Source organism: Colobus angolensis, unplaced genomic scaffold, assembly GCF_000951035.1.
Source record: "Colobus angolensis palliatus isolate OR3802 unplaced genomic scaffold, Cang.pa_1.0 Scaffold263, whole genome shotgun sequence".
Classification (NCBI taxonomy): Eukaryota; Metazoa; Chordata; class Mammalia; order Primates; family Cercopithecidae; genus Colobus; species Colobus angolensis.
The window spans coordinates 1,914,467-1,928,481 of NW_012115855.1; the positions used below are offsets into that span (position 1 = coordinate 1,914,467).

At 44.6% G+C, this 14,015-nt stretch overlaps 1 protein-coding gene across 1 annotated transcript in view; it reads right to left on the bottom strand.

The window, feature by feature from the left end:
- The window catches only part of SASH1 (SAM and SH3 domain containing 1), a 213,147-nt gene that overhangs the window by 96,494 nt on the left and 102,638 nt on the right, over positions 1–14,015 (bottom strand). The window lies entirely within an intron of this gene.

A 14,015-nucleotide genomic window follows, 5' to 3' on the forward strand; every position in this document is an offset into this window, starting at 1 on the left:
CCACGGTGGGCATGGGGCCCTGCTCTAGCTGTTATTGTTGGTCCTCTGGGTCAGAGGGTGGCATGGGGCAGTAGCTGGGCCCACACGCTCACATTCCTGCTGGGTCTCCTCCTCAGCTCCTCAGTCCTGGGCCTGTGATGTACAGAGCTCCTGAGGAAGGATGCCAGCAACTCCTGCAGGCCCTCTGCACCTGCAAAGCTGAAGCCTTGCTTGGAGACGGTGACTGATGGCATGGGTGTCAGCCCGCCCTGGCAGGCTGGACTTTGTCCTTGCTCTCTTCACTTTGCAGGCATTGTTTTTGCTGAACTGCCCACCCTGCTGACTTCAGGCTGTACCACCTGACATAGAAGGAACAGCCTCACCTGGCCTGTACAGCCAGCATGGGCTGTGATGCATGAGGTCAAAAGCCCATAATAAAGTCCTTATTCTATCTTAACATTCTCCTTCTCAAATAGAACCCTGACTGATGCCAAAATACAGGGTCCTCAGCACCATGCCTATCTCCAAGTGGGGTTCACCATCCCTCCTTCTGCAGTTCCCCTGTCCTGATGGTTTTCACATTGCATTATAAGCATCTTTCCATGTCTTCAGATTGTAAGAGGACAGCTACCTTTTTTATCTTACTTATCTTTCCAGGGCTTACTACTGGACAAACGCTTATTAAATTAAACTTCCTGAGCTGCCTGGTCCATCACTGGTCTCTCTGAGCACACCAGTCTTTGATTGTACCTGTACCTGGGTAGATGAGAAGCGGTCTGGCCCTTGCAGATAAACAGAGCTGGATTCAAAATCCAGCTCTGCCTGACTCAAGGTCTGTGATCTTGCTAAGTCACTGACCTTTCTAAACTTTGGTTTCCTTAACTGTAGAATACCATCTGCATTATAGACTGGAGGAGAATTAATAAGATATGCAGGGAGCACTCACTAAGCTGTAGGTGTGAGTCTCCCCATCTTCCTGCCAGTATAGGAATGATATTTATTTACTGATAGCCCTCCTATCACCACCCTATCCTTGGCCTAATATTCTGTTCCTTCTTATGCAAGAGAGAGAAGAAACAGCAGTCACCTCCATATATTAAACAATTCCTGGCAGCAGCACCTGTCCCCAGCCATCCCAGCAAGAACAAACACAGCTTGCCACCGGCAAAGGACACAGGGCAGACGCGCGGACTCAAGCTGTGTCCGGGTCGGCTGGTGGCTCACTCACCAGACAGAGGGAAGGGCAACGGAGTTTCCAGTTGGGAACAGCTGAGGAGGAGGATTCTGGACCAGCTGCTCCTACCCCAAGCTCCTGCATTCTGGAATGCTGAGCCCCTCAAATATGCTGTGCAATGGTGCACGCGTGCACACACACGTGTGGACACAGTTATGCCTGCACAAACACATACTTCAGCACATTGCTACCACAAAGGCTCTATGAAAATAGCTGTTGTTTCCCACCCGCCCCCATGTGAGGCATCACAAAAGAAACTAAAGGTCATGTGGGAAGGGCATATTTTAGGGAACCATGGTCACTGATGAGCTCTGTGTGTATGGCACGGTCTACTGAGCCTGAGAAGAGACATCAGACTCACTGCCCTCACCGGGGCAGCACCGCACATTACAGAGTGGGTGAGGGAGGGAAAGGCAGAATGTGAGCACCTATCATCGCCTGCCAGGCTGTGCGCTGGGCATTTCACAGCACCATCCTTGAAAAGAGCTGTTTCTGTGCATGCTTTATTGAATAGAAACCTGAGGCATAAGGATTCAAATAACTTGTTCCCAATCCCACAACTAGCAGAGCATAAACTCACGCTCAGATTCTGTCCAGCTCCAGAGCCTATGCCAGCTACAACATAGTGGGATATGCAGAGTCCAAGCTACATTGATCAGTGCAGGGCATGCTTTAGACTGGAGCAGAAAACGAAAGATGGCCTGAGCTAGAAGGACCCTGGAGACCACCTGACTCACACTCCTCACCATGCCCACGAGGGAGCTGAAGCCCAGAGGATGAAGTGACAGAGAGGACGAGTCACAGATGGACGAGCCTCCTGGCCGTTGACCTGGCCCTCATGCCCTCAGCCTCTACTGATTAAAGCAGAGGGGCACCTACTCTCATAATAACACCTGGCTCTTGGGCCAGTCCATTTGTTTTCTGAAACCTAAGTTTGCTGTTTTGCCTATGCTTCCCATCCTGGTGAGCCTGAAAAAAACAAATAATGGTGGCTCCAGTTGCCTTTGGTTATCTTGGTGATGCTCTAACAGCCCATGGGGACTGGGAGGATGCCAGGCACAGAGCAAGGGCACATCCACCTCCGTGCGGCAGAAGCACCCTGTGACCCACTCTGAAGGGCATGCCTCTGCGTGACGTCCTCACTCCCATATACAGACAAAAGCCCCAGGCGCGGGGCGCACACACACTCCCCAGGGGAAAACATGGGTGTCCCCACCCTACACCATAGCCCCGCCACAAACAGGATGTGGAGACAGGATGCATTCATGTCAGTACCAGGGGACGTGGCTTGACCTGGATTTCCTAAACTCACAGACCTCATCAGCCCTTTTCACTGAATCTGGTCTACTTCCAAAGGAGGACTGATAATTCCACAGCATGATTTTCTAAATCACAATATTATGTATGAATTTCTTGGTATTGTACCTTCATCTGAAGGTATTATGTAGTCTGTTCTTTCTTTCTTCCTTTCTTTCCTTTTTCTTTTAAGAGACAGGGACTTGCTGTGTTGCCCAAGTTAGTCTCGAACTCCTGAGCTCAAGCAATCTTCCTGCATCAGCCTCCCGAGTAGCTAGGACCATAGGTGCAGGTCACCATGCCCAACAGTTGTTTCTATTTTAGAAAAGGAAAATCTAGGGAGACTTGAAGCAGACTATGAAACAGAATCCAGTAAGAAAATGGGGGCAACCATCAGAAAAAGATTTGGCAATTTATGGAAGCTACTATTCTGTTAAATGTTTATTTACAGGTGTCTTTATAATGTTAATATTTACAAGCGGAAAGCACTTTTTATTCACGCTATCAGTCTGGGGAGACACTGACACATGTTGGGTAACAAGTAAGCTCAAGGTAGCTTCTCTGAAATTCCAGTCCTGGGAACAATCCATTTGTAGCCCTATTTCAAAGAACTAGGGGCATTCAATGAATTCAATGCAAGTACTAAATGAGCACTTGCTCTGTGCAAACCACTATCCTGGACGCTGAAGAAAATCGGAAGAGTGAGCTCTCAGCCTCAGGGCTCATGACTATGTTGGTTCTTCTGGGATTAGAGAAATATACAAGTGGCTCAAGCCACAGGCAAAGGCATGAATGTGGGCCAGACAAGATAGATAACAGACAAGATTATCAGGGCTTACTATGCTCTTGGTGGCTTAGTAAGTGAGGTAAGCACTACAATTATCATCTTCATTTTGTAATTGTGGAAACTATAGATAGAAAGGTCAAGTGACTTGCCCAAGAGTTGCAGAGCTGGTAAGATAGACAACCTGGATTTGAACCCAGAGAGTCTGGTACCAGGTAGGGCATCTTAATTCCAAGGTATAATGACACTCAGAATGGATTGAGATGTGTGTCTCTAGTTCTGGGAATTTAGGCAAGCTAATGAGTCTCAAATATAATATATACCTCAATGAGTTTATACAAAAAAACAACAAAAAAGAGATAACATATCATGAGAGATTCGCACAGTACCCAATATATAGACATCACCCGAGAAACCATGTTATGATGATGTTGATAACAATGATGATATGATACGTGTTACAGTATGTTAAGAGACATCAGATCCATGGAAAATACTACTGGAGTCCAAGGAGAGGAGAGGATACAGACAGTGAAGAGACTGAGAAAGCACTCAAGGAGAAACAGCCTTTCAAATAGGACCTGAAGGAAGGAAATGCTTCCAAGGCATGAAATTCAGACAGCCAAGGGGGCATTTGGGTAATCATAATATCTAGTTGGGCTGGAGTAGGGGTTATATAAAGGTATGAGGTTATTGCTGGGGAGACCCAGCAATAAAGAAAGGCCAGGGTTGCATGTAGGGGGCACTGGTTACCAAGGTGAAAACCTAGACAGGTCCTAATTTACAGATGTCACTGGGGGGAGCTGGGCATCCCCTCAATGAGACGTGACCTGAGTGTATTTTAGGGAGGTAAATCCAAAAGCAATTTCTGGAATGCTCTTTAGTTCATGAAAAGAGCACTAAGGGTCTCACTTGGAACAATACATATTAAAAATACACAAAGGGTGCTATAGTTTGGGTATGGTCTTTCTGTCCCTACTGAAACTCATGATGAAATTTGATTTCCCGTGTGGTGATGTTGGGAGGTGGGGCCTAGCAGGAGGTGTTGGGTCACAGGAGCAGATCCCTCATGAATGGTTTACTGCCATGCTTGTGGTAGTGAGTTCTCACTCTCGAGGGCCTGGATTAATTCCCATGGAAATGGATCGGTTCCTGAGAGAGTGGGCTGTTACAAAGTGAGGTTATTCTTCTTGTTTGGTCCTGGCTCTTCACATCTGTTCACTTCCCCTTTGGCTTTTTTTACCATGTTATGACCCCACAGGAAGGCTCTCCCCAGAAGCCAGGGCCATGCTCTTGAACTTCCCAGGCTACAGAACTCTGAGCTGAATAAACATTTTTTCTTTAGAAATTAGCCAGTCTCGGGCCGGGCACAGCGGCTCACACCTGTAATCCCAGCACTTTGGGAGGCTGAGGCGGTTGGATCACCTGAGGTCGGGAGTTCCAGACCAGGCTGACCAACATGGAGAAACCCTCATCTCTGCTAAAAATACAAAATGAGCCGGGCTTGGTGGCACACGCCTGTAATCCCAGCTACTTGGGAGACTGACGCAGGAGAATCACTTAAACCTGGTGGGTGGAGGTTGCAGTGAGCCAAGATTGCACCACTGCACTCCAGCCTGGGCAACAAGAGCAAAACTCCATCTCAGAAAAAAAAAAAAAAAGAAAGAAAGAAAAGAAAGAAGGAAATTAGCCAGTCTCAGCCAGGCACAGTGGCTCACACCTGTAATCCTAGCCCTTTGGGGGGCTGAGGTGGGTGGATCACTTGAGGTCAGGAGTTCATAACAAGCCTGGCCAACATGGTGAAACCCTGTCTCTACTAAAAAAAAAAAAAAGAAAGAAAGAAAAGAAAGAAGGAAATTAGCCAGTCTCAGCCAGGCACAGTGGCTCACACCTGTAATCCTAGCACTTTGGGGGGCTGAGGTGGGTGGATCACTTGAGGTCAGGAGTTCATAACAAGCCTGGCCAACATGGTGAAACCCTGTCTCTACTAAAAATACAAAAATTAGTTGGGCGTGGTGGCACATGCCTGTAGTTCCAGCTACTCAAGAGGCTGAGGCAGGAGAATCACTTGAACTCAGGAGGTGGAGGTTGCAGTGAGCCAAGACTGTGCCACCACACTCCAGCCTGGGTGACAGAGCAAGACTGTCTCAAAAAAAAAGAAAAGAAAAGAAAAGAAATTAACCAGTCTCAGGTATTCTATTATAGCAACACAAAATGGACTAAAACAGAGGGAAACAAAGGAAAAGTTATAGAAGTTGAAAAACAGGATTTGGCAGTTGACAATCTGGGGTCAAGGAAAAAAAAGCAGGACATCATGATGAAAAACCCTGGGTGAAGGGCAGAAAAGTTACTCAAGGATACAGAGAGGGAAGTATGGACAAAGAGCAGGTGGTTAGAGAAGGGACAAGAGGAAGTGGTGAATTATGTTATATGAGTGGGCAGTTTGGGTGGCTGAGATGTTAGTGAGCAGGCATTTTTCAGCAAGAGGCTGTAATAGGCAAGCTACCAGATTGCAAAGGTCAGAGCTAGAGAGTTAAATCTACAATGGGTACCTAAAGAGCTCAAAGCCATGGGCACAGGAAAGAGCCTTGGGAGAGCGCACAGGCTGGGTAAAAAGCCTGGGGTGCACTTACAGTAAGGGGTGGCCAGAGCTGCACAGAGTGCACATAAACGAGGAAAAACTCGAAACTTGGTGGCAAAGTCGCAGCCACCAAGGGAGATGAAAGAAATGCGACCTGAGGAAAAGTCAGCAGGACCCAATGCAACAGGGACTGCACACGGGGAGAGGTCTCTGGTTAGGTTCCTATAAAGCCATTGACCTCTGAAATAACATTTCATGAGGGAATGAAGACTGGAGCCAGGCTTCATGGGAGAAGTTTAGCAATTAGGGAAAGAAACAGAAACAGAGTCTGGAAGAATGGCAAGCAGATTTTTCTAGAGTAAAGAAGACCTAAGCATGTTTGTGCATGCTCAGTCACTCAATTGATTTATTCAACATTACGGCATATCTTCTGTGTGCCAGGAGAGAAGCAAAAGATCTAGGGCTCAAGAAGTTCACGGTGGAAGGTGACAACACACACACACATACACACACACACACTCCACTGCAACAGGAGCAGGAGAGTCCAGTGGGTATAGAGGCCAAGTAGCAGGCCACTTCACCTCAAGTCTATGGATTAGGGGAGAATTCTGGGAGAGGCCAACTCCAGAGCTGAGGTTTTAAGATTGAATGGAGCTTGCCCAGGGAAAGGTCAGGGGGCGGGTGGTGGGGGATGATGGTGAGAGAGTGGGAGACAGAGCATCCCACTGAAGGAGCAACATTTCTGAGGCTCAGCATGCCATGGGAGAATAGGGCTTATCTAAGGAACTGCAGCAGCTTTTGCTCTGCCTAGGGAGCACGTAGCAAGGGTTAAGGTGGCTGGGTAGGTGGATGTCAGACCACAGAGGAGGAGGAGGATGAGGAGGATGAGGAGAGGAAGAGGAGGAGGACAAAGAGGAAGAAGAGGAGGAAGAAGAAGAAGAGGAAGAGAAGAAGTAGGAGAAGGAAGAGGAGGAGGAACAAGAGGAAGAAGAAGAAGAGGAGAAAGAAGAAGAAGAAGAGAAGGAGTAGGAAGAGGAGAAGATCAGGTCAGAGATGCAAGCAATCCAGAGAGCAGGAGATGATCCAAAACAGGGAGTTGGGGGGACTGCAACAGGCACATGTGTGCTGGGGCTTCTTCCCTGCAGTCAGAGGAAAGAGGGTGAAGACAAAGATCTTTGAGAGGGAAAAAAGGAAAGCTGACATAATCAAAAGAGTAATCAGCTTGCCAGATAAAACATACCTGAGAGTAAAGCATTATCCAAGGAGAGTTAAGTGTCCGCATAGAACATTTATAAACTATATTCGATCCTCTTTTTTAACCACAGAACACTGCTCTATTGGCCTTCTCTCCTTTTATTTACCTTCCTTTTCCATCATGCTATACATTTTTGGACTTTTTGACCATAAAACAGTTCAAGTGTAGCCACAGATAATGAAAAAAAGTGAAACTAAATCAGTGACTGTTCAACTCCAGTGAAAGACTTAGTAGAAAAGAAGTTATAAATATTGGCTAAGGTGAAGTTTTGAGATTTATTTTGGACTTTCCTGCCTCTACAGATAAATAACCAGGACCCAGCTTATATCTGGATGAGGGTAGAATTTGCTCCTATTTTCAAGGGAACTCTGAAGTGTGGGTTTTAACTGCTGCTATTTATTTGATGCTAACAAACACGATTTGCCACTAGCCTCTGTATTTGCATAAGCAATGCATTCTAAGGACTTTGGAATTATAGCTCTGTGGTTAGGGTTATGGGTTCTGAACTGGGACCAAATCTGTGTACTGCTCTTTAGTAAGTGTGTGGTCCTGGGCAACTTACCTCTGTCCTTTAGTTTTGCATTTGTAAATGGGAATCATACCATTTATCATCTCATAGGGTTTTTGTATTAAATGCATCAATGTTAAGTGCTTAGCTCAGTTCCTGGCACATAATAAGAACTCAATAAACATCACCTATTATTACCTGCTTATGCCTTTTCAATTTTTAGTCTATATAAACTACCCCATGAAGATTTCCTCCATAAACAGAATACGAAATAGCCAGGTGGCCCTCCCTACAGTTGGCTTCCTTGGATGTAATGACAATAAAAAATCTTGACACACAGCTTATTTGTCAGACATCTAGGCAATTTTCAGATTCCTTTGTTTACATGCATACAAATAAAAGTTTAACTATTCGTAGAAAATACTGCTAGTCTCCTATACAATGTCTGTTCACCCTCTTTCCTTAAGAAAAGAACCCTGGGCTGGGTGCGATGGCTCACGCCTGTAATCCCAGCACTTTGGGAGGCCGAGGTGGGCAGATCATGAGGTCAGGAGATCAAGACCATCCTGGCTAACACAGTGAAACCTGTCTCTACTGAAAATACAAAAAATTAGCTGGGCATGGTAGCGGGCGCCTGTAGTCCCAGCTACTAGGGAGGCTGAGGCAGGAGAATGGCGTGAACCCAGGAGGCGGAGCTTGCAGTGAGCCATGATCATGCCACTGCACTCCAGCCTGGGCTACAGAGCAAGACTCTGTCTCACAAAAAAAAAAAAAAAAAAAAAAAACCCTATGTTGTTTAGGATAGCAATGTGCTCCATTAAAAATGCTCACTTCTCTAAACTCCCTTATAGCTATGGTGGTCAAGTGACCCAGTTCTGGGTCCCCTTTCTTTGCTTTATTTTTCTCCGTGCCACGACTTTAAATATGTAATTTTTGTTCTAGTATATCCCCCTGCCTTCAAACGTAAGCTGCACATAAGCTTGTGACAGCTCTGTCCATCACTATATCCTGAGCCCCCGAAGGGTGCCTTCAACAACAGGTGGGTCAGCAAACAGCTGCTGCATGAGCAAATGAGTGGCACACACTGGAACGTGGTGGACAGGGTTTCTAGGAAAGCTCTGCAAAGCACATGGTTTAACCTTGGGACCTACCGCCTTCTTCCCTGCCTTCGCCCTGCTTTTTCTTCCCACCTAGAAGATGCAGCAGCCACTTTAAGGCTATGATGGCAAAGAAAAAGAAAGAAGAAAAAAAGAAAGCAATCCAGCCATCTGGGTTTCTGAAGGCCGACTTGAGTCACGGAACCAGCCCTGGACCCATTCATGGAACTCAGATATGTCTAAGGAATCATTATTTGTCAGGTTTTCTGCGACTCGTAGCCAAACTTGTTTGTCGTAGTTATTAAGCTATTTCCCAGCTCCCTCAAAAAAAGCCTTACTCTCTAAATATTCTTGAAAGTCTCTGGTAATAGAAAATTAGTTAATTTCACCTGTTCAGCCAGTTGACACAAATCCAAGATTGAGTAATAAAGCACGTATGTCAGAGGCATTTGAACCACAGCACCTCCACCTTGAACTGGGGCTGGGTAAAATAAGGCTGAGACCTGCTGGGCTGCATTTCCAGAAGGCTAGGCATTCTTACTGACAGGATGAGACAGGAGGTTGGCAGGACTGGTATCACAAGATACAGGTCAAAGATCCTGCCGATAAAACAGGATGCAGTAAAGAAGATGGCCAAAACTCACCAAATCCAAGATGGCGATGAAAAAGTGACCTCTGGTCACCCTCACTGGTCATTATATGTGAATTATAATGCGGTAGCATGCCAAAAGACACTCCTACCAGGACCATGACAGTTTGCAGGTGCCATGACAACATCTGGAAGTTATCCTATATGGTCTGAAAAGGGAGGGACCCTCAGTTCTGGGAACTTCCCCAGAAAACTCATAAGTAATTCACCCCTTGTTTAACATATAATCAAAAATCAACTGTACGTCTACTCAGTCGCGCAGCCCATGCCACTGCTCTGCCTCTGGAGTAGCCATTCTTTGGTTTCTTTGCTTCTCTAACAAACTTGCTTTCACTTTACTCTACGGACTTGCCCTGAATTCTTTCTTGCACGAGGTCCAAGAATCTTCTCTTGGGGTCTAGATCAGGACCCCTTTCCAGTAACAGATAGTCTCATCAATAAACAACGTAGACAGATATAAACAGAAGAGGCTCAAATGAAAGCTCTCCTGGCCTTCTCTATGAAGTAAGAAAATAAGGATGAATGGGGACCCCATCAAACTCATGACGAGGTAGGGAGGATCTAGTCTTTCTTTCCCCCACCTACTTCCCTATCACCTACCTATCAACCTACCTCTTGTATACGCGGGTCGAGCACATCTAGAGGCCAGCAGCCCCACTTGGCAGGAGCATCTATAACAGATGCTGAGATGCCAGGTATGTCGGAAATCTCACTGCTTGTCTCTTTCCCTCCCCATCTTCTGGTCAGAGCTAACTTCCTATAACTTGAGACTTTAAACCCTGTTAAATGCTAAATACTGTTGAGAGAAGTGATGTTATTTTTTAGAAACAGACATTTGAAGCATAATTAAAGCCAGATATCTCACTTGGAATAGGTTTTAGCTGGGCGAGGAGGATGGAGGCGCGTGCACTGGGGGTGCCTGAGACAAGTTGGGAAACTGGATCTGCGAGGCAGGAGTCGCAGGAGCAGTGCTCAGCTTCCACACTGCCTCCTTCTCTGCATTTCTGCTTCTAAGGGTGGGCCCCTGCAGGTCTTGCCCACATGCGTTTTCTAAGTTCTCTTGTTTTTGTAATAAAAAGCAGAGAAAACTTCTGCCCATAGAATACCACTTTGACGCAGAATGATATTTTGGTTGGCAGAGACTTTTGCAGACACCAACCAGACACAGCGAACTGGTTCACCATGTCACCCTTTGAGGCTCCCATACTCAACGGCAAGGCTCTCAGCAAGCATTTTGATGTAAGGGAATAGTGAGCTTGTCTATTTGCATCTTCAAATACAATTAATAAATTATTCAATAGAGACAAGGCATCAAACCTACTCAAAATATAATCTGACCTAGGATTTTCAGAGTGATAGATCTTTAAAAGCAAACGAAATTTAAACACAAAATCTCTTGGGAGATTTTATACAAAATAATCATCAATACAAGAATAAGTATCACCCTTTTGCAACCATCACAGCAACACTGATTCAGGCAAGAATCATGGAAAGAATCTAAAACCATTAGGCAAAAGTTTGATGAGAAACATGATAGTTTCATGGTCTCAGATTATCACCTCACAATATATACATATATATTCACTACAAAGAAGAAATTGTAACTTCTCAAAGAAAACCTGGCAGATACCACCTTAACTGAATGACCGAAATTAATATCACTAATAATGAAACAAACGGACATCACGGGCCCCCTGATGTAATGCACTGTGGAGCAAAAAAAATCAAAAAACAAAAACAAATAAGTGCTAAACAAACACTTCACCAAACAACTAGCTTACACTCTGAAAAATGTCATTATTGTCAAAGATAAAGGAAGGCTAAGAAACCCTTTCAGATTAAATGTGACAAAAGACATGACACCAACATGCCGTGAGTGATTTTTTTTTTTTCTAAAAAGTGCTGGATTGGAAAAACAGTGCTATAAGAGACATTATTGCGACAATTAGAAAAACAAATAGGGCCAGGCACAGTGGCTCATCCCTGTAATCCCAGCACTTTGAGAGGCCAAGGCGGACAGATCATTTCAGGTCAGGAGTTCGAGACCAGTCTGACCAACATGGTGAAACACCTTCTCTACTGAAATACAAAAAAATTCGCCAGGTGTGGTGGCGGGTGCCTGTAATCTCAGCTACTCAAGAGGCTGAGGCAGAATAGCTTGAACCCAAGAGGTAGAGGTTGCAGTGAGCCGAGATGACGCCACTGCACTCCAGCCTGGGCAACAGAGTGACACTCCCTCTCAAAAAACAAAAAAACAAAAAAAAAAAAGAAAGAAAGAAAGAAAAGAAAAAGAAAAACTTGAATAGAAACTGTGTATTAGAAAAAGTTATTAAGTTTCCTGTATTTGGTCATTATACTATATTATTCTGTAACAGAATGTTGTTGTCCTTAGGAAATATTTGCTTAAGCATTTAGGGGTGACAGTCGTGATGTCTACCATTTATTCTCAAACAGGCCAGCAGTAATAATAATTAGTGGTGATGGTGGTGGGGTGTGTGTGTATGTGTGTGTGTGTGTGTGAGAGACAGAGAGAGAGAGAGAGACAGAGAGACAGAGAGAAAGCTCAGGAGTGTGCAAACATCAACAACTGGTGGCCTACGTGAAGATTATATGAACATTCACTGCAAAATTCTCAATCCTTGAAACTTTACTCTAAGTTTAAATTTATTTTATTACTTTTTTCTTTTGAGATGGGGTCTTGTTCTGTCACCCAAGCATGATCACAGCTCACTGCAACCTTAACTTCCTGGGCTCAGGGGACCCACCTGCCTCAGCCTCCCGAGTAGCTGGGACTACAGGTGGGCACCACCACACCTGGCTAATTTTGAGGGGCTGGGGGCAGGGGCATGGTGCTGGATCAGAGAGGGTCTTACTATGTTGCCCAGGCTGATCTCAAACTCCTGGCCTCAAGTGATCCTCCCACTTCAGCCTCCCAAAGTGCTGGAATTACAGGCCTGAGCCTCTGCACCCAGCCATAATAGTTTTTAAAAGAAAGTGTTTTTAAGTTAAAAGCAAAGGGTAGCATAGTTTTCAAAAGCCATTAACAGAGAAATAAAGGACAAAATGTTTTTAAACTTTCAAATTGTTTAGAAGCACATTAAGTTTGAACCACTTAAAATTATAGAGGCAAGATGACAATATTACAAATGGAGACAGTGGGTGTGTGTTTCAATTTTTTCGTTAACCTCAAAGGAGGCCATCAGTCTCTTTTGGCCCCAAGAACCATGCCACATTTTACTAAGCAAAGGATATAAACACGGAAAGAATGACTCTCCACAATTGAGGGGAAGAAGTACTACCCGGCCTAACTAAGGTTAGTACAAATTTGGTGAGTCACTTCCTCTTAGGAGGAAAAGCAAACATTTCTTGTTTCCTGAAGGATTCAGAGATTCTGAGGGAACACTTGAGCTCTCAGCCTGAATCATGCTACATAAGTAATAAACTAGGGCAGGAAAAGCTACGGCCCATTCACTTGATGCTTCTACCCCACTACAGTACCTCCAAGTTCAAAGTCAAGGTCAACTTGAGTCTTTTTTGTCTATTTCTGCCTCCACATTGCCAGGTTCCTGGGAAGAGGCAAGGTAAGCAAAACAAAAAAAAGTTGACGGATGTGCACAGTTATCCTCGCACCATGAGTGGGCAGTGGCCTTGGTTTGCTGTGGGACATCACCCGCAACGTTCCTCAGTCCAGAACCAAACCCACAAAGCCTCTTAAGTTTAGAATTATAGCTTTCTGGCAAAGCAGCCCTCCTCCCTGAACCGCCTGTGCCAGCAGCACACACACGTGGATGGATTAGGCAAAGCTGTGCTCTAAAGCACACACACGCTCTCCCCAACGTGTGCTTTGCATTCCAGAAATATTTGATGCCTAAACCACTTCTATGCCTCCCTTGGCATGAACGTACAAGTGGCTCCATGCCAAAGGAAGCGTCTGTTTAGAGATGTAGACTTTCTTTAAATTTTTTTACCATGGAAGATCACAAATAGAACATTCTAGCATAATGATGATGCAATAAAGTAGAAAAAGAAAAGGTTTTAGAAAAAAGATTCTCTTTGTTTTTTGTCTTATTTATGTTGCCTAAAAGAAATACTGAAAATACAACATGAAACATAAAATTAGCTTCTATGAAAGCAGAAATTATAGGGCCCAAGTTAGGTCAAGGAAGCAAAAATATTACCTTTAACAGGAAAGGCTAGGGATCATTTGCCACTTTTTTACACACATGTTCATTGCTGTTTTAAGGTCACCTACCAAAACGAGGTGCAGAAGATGGGTTTTTAATCATTGGTTTATTCTGGAATATAGTACCTTTTATTTTTGTATCTTGCTTCTTGATAACTTTCATCCTATATTAAAAATTAATGTAAAAGATGAAAATCCATCTTGGTTAATGCACCTATCCTTTTCCTTTCTCTTTTATTTCCAGAGATTTATTTAGGGTTTATTCACAATAGGCAGTATAAAATCAGTAACTCTTCACAAAATCCTTAGACATCACTAACTGCATTACAAAACACATTCTTAGCCACCTAGATACATACACAATACACATGCATGCAACATGTTAAGGAAAATGACGTTCAAGTCCATAGTACATACGCACACGATCGCCTGTTTGATTTCCGTCAGCA